Consider the following 7038-nt stretch of genomic DNA (forward strand, 5'->3'; position numbering starts at 1 on the left):
CCAAAAAAAACGATTTCCAACGGCTATATTCGATCCAACGGCTAGAACCGGTTAGGAACCGGTTCCGGATGGTTCGGTTCCAGAACCGGTTCCGGTTCCTACCCGCCCCCACTCAGAAATGCAAGAACCAGTCACGGATCATCGGGTTGAATCAGATAGGGTCCGGTTCCTATAAAAAACGGGTAGGAACCGGTTCGGGTCCACCGGTTCGGTTCCAGGAACCGGTTTCGTTGAACATCTCTACTCTCCGGTGGTGTCTGGATTTTTCAATATTTATATGGTTTCCCTATTGTATGGGCCTGCCAGAGAACCCAAAGCCCATCTGCAACTAGTAACAAAAAATATTCAAGACCTGTGATTCTCAGGGTTTAATCAAACTCAAGCATGGAGGTTTAACTTATAAAAAGCTCCCATTTTACAGAAAGCCACTGCTTCCCAAATGGGTTTATCTCACATCCTCCGTTCCCATCGCTTCATACCCATAAACCCTAATCTTAATCTCTTCATCATCACCAGACTCACCAAAACCCCATTTTCATCCAATTCCACCGAACCAAACCCAAAACCCACTTCCCTTTCAGCCCGCATGAGCTTTGTTTTCGACCAGATCGAGAAAGACCGAGCCCAGAAAGACGAAACCCTCCAACGAATTCGCGCCTGGCGCGAGTCCAAGAAAGAAAAACCACCACCCGATGAGGCTCCGGTTTTGGAAAGTAAGGAGAAGGGGTTGCTGGGTAAGGAAGTGGAGTTGGTCCATCCGTGGCCCGAGTGGATTGAATTGATTGAGAGGTTGGCGCAGCAGAACTATTTAGATTGTAGGAGGAAAGATGAAGGCAAGTTGATTTCGGAGTCCGGGTTCGGTGATGATGATGGTGATGTTGGCGGGTTTATGGCGGAGGTGATGGAAGAAGGTTTTGATTTCACTAGAGATTGGAAGACTGTGCAGACTGCTGGACTCAATTTTGGGAAAGACAGGTTTGATATATTGAGGTCAGTTAGGTTTTCAACGTTACTTTTCGTTACGAATGAACCGGAACAGAGTTTTCTCTTCATTCAATTAAACCAACATAAACATGCCCTCATTCATGTTCGTTCCCTTTGTTTACAGGGAAACTTATTAGATACTATATTATTATTATTTGCTGTGATGTTTGTATTTGAGGATTACCTACATTGCTGGCTTAGCTTTTTTAAATATGTATAGCAAATGACTAATTCCATTAGTTGAAGGGAGTTGGAGTTTTCATTTGTCACAGATTTGAGTGTTGAATAACAAAAATCTGATCATACACTAAAGCCTAACTTGGAGCAGGAGAACATCTATAACAAATTATTATTAATATAATCCATAAACAGTAACTTTATAATATTATACAATGTATGCCTAAAGTCAGTTTGAAACAGTGGTATGTAAGAGCAGAGTCAAAGGTGACTAATGGCTTCTATGATTTTATCGAACACTGCTGATTGTCACTAATAGGGTAACTTGCTTTGAGCTTATAGTGTTCTAAAAGTGGTCTTAATAATAAAAAAAGTATTTCATGAAATTGTCAACAGAAAAAACATTGCATTCTTTAAGCTTGATTTGACAGCTTTGTGATTAGACGATAGGAAGTGTTCATTTATAACTTTCTGTAGATATCATTGTTTTGTGCATATTACTTTTCTGAGATGTTTGACTATAAATTTTGTTTCAGATCATTATCAAGAAAAGATATACAACTTTTAGTTGGGTATGGTTGCCCGAGTCCCGACAAGAAAGTTGTGTTTTCTTCAAAGTTGTTGAGGAAACATGCTCATCTTGATGAAGGAGATGTAAGTTTTACCATTAGTTTGTTTCTTGTTAGCTGTACATCAATGTATGTCTGCATGTTTCTTTAACCTACATTAATGTTTGGTTTGTACATGATTATATGTAGCTTGTCTAATAACATAATTACTATCTATGAGAATGCAAGAAATTTTGATTTAATTCCCTAACTTCTATTATACTTCTATCAGATTTAGTTTTATGTTTGCAATGTTTTAAATAATGTTTAAATTAACGCGGGGCTCATATTCCAGGTTTGTAGTTCATGCAGTTTAAGGAACTCTTGTGAACGGGCTTATTTGCTCACAAATAAAGAAGATGAAGCACGAACCATTGACGTCATGCGTGTGCTGATGACATACGGGTCTGATCCGGTAAACGGGTCGGTTGTAAACGACTCACTTTTAAAGAAAAAGGCCGTAAAGGGCGCGGTTCGTAAGTTACTTCATGAAGTGGTGAAATTGAGTGGTGTTCCAATAGATCCAAACCTGGCCCCACCAATCATCAAAAGACCACCACCATAAGTCAAACAAACGCCACCTCCACCTAAAAGACGGGTCGGTCGTGATGATGTTGAGATGAAAAAGGGTGATTGGCTTTGTCCAAAGTAAGTTGAGTATACATTATAATATAATATGTTGTGAGTTTGGTGGAGTACAAGATGGTTAACATGAAAAATGGCAGATCAACATGAAACACTTAATTTCCAAGTTTCAAAAAAGACTTGTAAAAATTAGCATGTTAGTATGATTGCAAAGTTTATATCACATTACTGGTCTTCTACTTCTTTGAATAAAATTAAGTGGAAAAAGAGTAGGCAACCAGTCAAATTTGCAAAATCTAGAGGTGTGCATGAAACCGAAATAACCTGTGTAAACGAACCGATTGATTTTTCGGTTCGGTTTCGCATCAACTAAAAAAACTATATGGAAAGACCAGTTTTTAGTCATTTATAAATGGTGTAACCCAAAGCTTTTAGGTAGAAATGTGTAATAATCAATTTATCAATAATTAACCAAGAATCTAGATCCAAAGTTTATATCCCAAATTAATCTTTTTGGGGCTATTTTTTTGTTTCAAGTTTTCAAGCCCAGATGCTATATAACTAGGAAAAAACCTGAAACTGAGCCGAACCCATTGTGCAAAACAGAAACCGAAAAGTGGAGAAACCAAAACTGAAGTGTTTTTAAAAACACAAAAACTGAATTTTCAGTTTTTAATTTAGTTTTAGCTCAAAACCAACTCTAACTGACCCATGTACATCCATGGTGAACCAGGGTGGGTCGGCCCAAAAGTCCAAAACAAATTTTTCCAAATTTTTTAGGTTATGTAATTACTGTGTTAAATATGAATGCACAAATTGTTTGTTTCAATATATTTATTAATATAGTGATTCATATTGCCACTTGTAATTATGAAATTTTTTTCAGGTGTGACTTCATGAATTTTGCAAAGAACACTGTATGTTTACAGTGTGACGCCAGGCGTCCGAAGAGACAACTGCTTCCAGGCGAATGGGAATGCCCCGAGTATGTAGTTTACTGATAAATATTAAACTAATTATTATTCATGCGCACGTTAACTTACACCATGATTCCTTTTATTCTCAGGTGTAATTTCTTAAACTACAGAAGAAACATGGCATGCTTCCACTGTGAATGTAAACGCCCACCGGACGAATTCACCGAGAGTCAAACACGAGAAAGTCAACAAGGTCAAAGGTCAAGGTTTGACCATGGACCAAGCAGAAAAGATGTATCCGATGCATGGAACTTTGACTTTGATGAAAACGAATCCGATGGTGCAGAAGTTGCTGCTTTTGAGTATGCTGATTCCAGAAAACTAGATCAAGATTTCACAACAACCCAACCCAATAATAGTAGTTTTAACCGGAGGCCCGTAAGGCCTCAAGAATCAGAATATTTTGTTGATAAACCGGGAGTTGGGTTTGATGATTTTGATGATGAGGAAGACGATGATGTCAATAGTTATGAGTTGGATACAAAACCGAGCAGGTCTTCAGTTAACTTTTCTGATATTGATGTTGATTCTGAGCCCGTAGATGAGGATTATAATCCAAGAAACAAAAAGGTATCAAAAAATTCTAAAAAAGCTGCAAAATTTGAAGATGATCATGTGGATTTCAATTCAGATGATGATCTACCTGTTCATCCAAAGTGGAAATCGAGTCATGTTGCTGATTTTAAACGCAAAAGTAGGGGTAAAATGGGGATGAAATTCGGTTCGGATGAGGATTCTGATCTTGAGTCAGGTGTTGAAGACCCGGGTGATGATGATTTCCCACGTAAACGTGTGGGGCGGATGAATAATACACGATCAAACAGTTACCGGAAAGTCAAACATGACTTTTCCGATGAAGGTGACGACTTTAGCAAAGGTAAGGGACGGATGAATAATACACGGTCAAACGATTACCGGAAAGTCAAACACGACTTTTCAGATGAAGAGGATGACTTTAGCAGAGGTAAATCAGGAGGAAAGAAGATATTTGCTGGTAGAAGTAAACATTCTGCCAAGAGTTTTAGAAATGATTCATATGAAGGCGGTTCAAATGGTTTTAGAAACCGTAAACAAGAAAGTTTTGGTGATAGACAGCCTCGAAGGTCGAATAGGGGTCGAGGTTCATTTGGATCAGGGTCGGATAGGGGTCGAGGCTTATCTGGATCAGGGTCGGGTGTGGTTTCTGACAGTTATTTAGACCATGAAAGGTTTAGCAGGCCGAGGGTCAATGTAAGGTGATCGGGATTCATGATTAGACATGCTAGCAATCGAGACAATCATGATCGTCTTTGTCATCATCCATTTCTTGACCTCTAATTGTTGATCTTTGACCCGACTCTCCGAGGCGCGAGAAAGCAAAACCTTTTCACTTATGAAAAGAACTTTTGGGAGTAGATGCTGATTCATGTGCAACTTAGAACAGTTTTTTTGGTTTTGTGATGGGTTTGTACACTTATAATGAGGGAAATATAATTGGATGATCGCATTATAGTATAATAACTAGCGGAATTTGTTTGGTGTCAGCTCAATTCGTTATGTTACCTATATCGACTCGGTTTGAAACATAGATAAAAAATACGACGCAAGTAAAATTACGTTGGTGTATCTTAATAGTTCCAAATTGTTAAAACATTATAACTACAAAAGTATTTACTTTAATAAGCAAATAAATTAAAACACCATTTTGAAAATTATAGGGGTGAGATTTAGAGATAACTTCTCTTAAAGAGAGAACTAGTAATTAATTATTTTTAGCTATTTAAAAAAAAATATTTATTGATTTTTTTTCTCCTAATAAGATGATGTTGATACTAAATAAATGTCCGTGTAGTGCATATGTGCAATAATGCCTATTGCATATATACAATAGTGTTTTATTGCATATATACAACATAATTGCATTATACAATACACACTATTGAATATATGCAAATACAACACTAATAATTGTATACAATCCACACTATCGCGTATATGTAATGCAACACCAATGCATATATGCACTATATCGATTCTTTTTTATTTTTGTATATAATATAACACTATTGCATATATACAATACAAACAATTACATATATGCTAATCAACACTATTGCACATATAAAAATACACACTAGTGCATATACGCATTAAGAAAAAGTCGGCGTATTGCATATATGCATTATAACAAGTTTTATTTTTATTATTTTTTTATTTTTATATTTTTTGGTGATGAAGAATAACAACATATAAGTTTGAAAGAAAAAAAATTAAAAATATTTTTTTAATTAAATTAAAAATATGTTATTATTAGTTCTCTAGTTCTCTCTTGATCATTTCTCTCTCTCTCTCTCTCTATATATATATATATATATATATATATATATATATATATATATATATATATATATATCAGGATCATATGAGAACTATTTTAAAATTGAGAACCATTTTAAACCACAAAAAACCCAAAAATTTTAAAAAATCATAAAACAAAAAAAAATGCAAAAATAAAAAAAGTAAAAAACCAAACTTCTTATTTACCATCCCGGTTTCATAAAAAAACGTCTCGGTTTAGCTAAAATTATACACATATGTATAATATGTACATATACGTACATACATGAATATTTTTTCATACACATATGTATAATTTAAGGTAAATGATAATGTACACATGTGTACATCGCGTAATTAGAGATTAAATGAAGTTATGCACATGTGTGTAATACGATTTTTTTATGAAATCGGAATAAAATATAAGAATTTTGTTTTTTTACTTTTTTAAAATTTTTGTTTCATAATTTTTTTAAATATTTTTTAAGAAGTTTTTTTTTGTGGCTTAAAATGGTTCTCAAAGTTCTCAATTTCCAAAGAGTTCTCTTAGGATCCTTACCATATATATATGTGTATATATATATATAGAAAAGGGTTCAAATAAAAAAAAAGAGTTTCCTAAGAATGGTAAGAACCAATAGATTTTTGACAAGTGGCATTACAATATATGGTGAAAGAACAATTTTAAGAAACTATGTCATTTATCGTGGTGAAAAAGTAATTATAGGAAACTATTTCAGTTTTTGGTAATTTTAAATCTTAACAATTGATTAACATGATCCAATGACTTTGATTTATTCCTAGTCTTCATAGAAAACTACTTCGTTTTAGTATAGCCTTCCCATATATATATATATATATATATATATATATATATATATATATATATATATATATATATATGTGTGAGGGTTATTTTGAGAATCATGGTGACTTTTAAGAACTCAATTCTGGACCACACATTTAATTAAATGATATGAAATATGTGGTTGAGATTAAATTTAATTAAAAAATGAAGCAGGGGAGAGAATAAGTATTTTTGATAATTACAAAAGTTTAAACGTTAGATACACATGTGTAATAAGTCGATTCGGCGTGTAAAAAAATACTGTAATTTTTTGTACATTACTTACACTTACGTATTACACGTGTGTAAAAAAAATTCAAAAAAAAAATCGTTACGTTGAGTTCTTTCGAGTTCTTAAAGCTTAAGCAGTTCTCAAAAGAAATCAATCATATATATATATATATATATATATATTTATATATAAAGAGAACATTCTTAAGCATTGGGTGTTGTAACCTTTGCTTCTTGTAGAGGTAGGTTATTAAACCTACCATTTAACAAGTATAACGCCCAAATCTAGCGCAACCAGAGTGTTAGGCGGCAC

General features: G+C 34.2%; 1 pseudogene across 1 annotated transcript; it reads left to right on the forward strand.

Moving 5' to 3' along the window:
* The first annotated feature begins 439 nt into the window (after positions 1 to 439).
* LOC143586387 (uncharacterized) lies at positions 440 to 4630 on the forward strand (annotated as a pseudogene). The gene is made up of 5 exons (XR_013144701.1): positions 440 to 990; positions 1698 to 1815; positions 2065 to 2417; positions 3241 to 3339; positions 3421 to 4630. The product of XR_013144701.1 is annotated as an uncharacterized LOC143586387 (transcript).
* The last annotated feature ends 2408 nt before the right edge of the window (positions 4631 to 7038 follow it).

This window comes from Bidens hawaiensis, unplaced genomic scaffold (assembly GCF_021521415.1).
Source record: "Bidens hawaiensis isolate Kalapana, Puna unplaced genomic scaffold, B.hawaiensis_p1.1 tig00034641_1, whole genome shotgun sequence".
NCBI lineage: Eukaryota > Viridiplantae > Streptophyta > Magnoliopsida > Asterales > Asteraceae > Bidens > Bidens hawaiensis.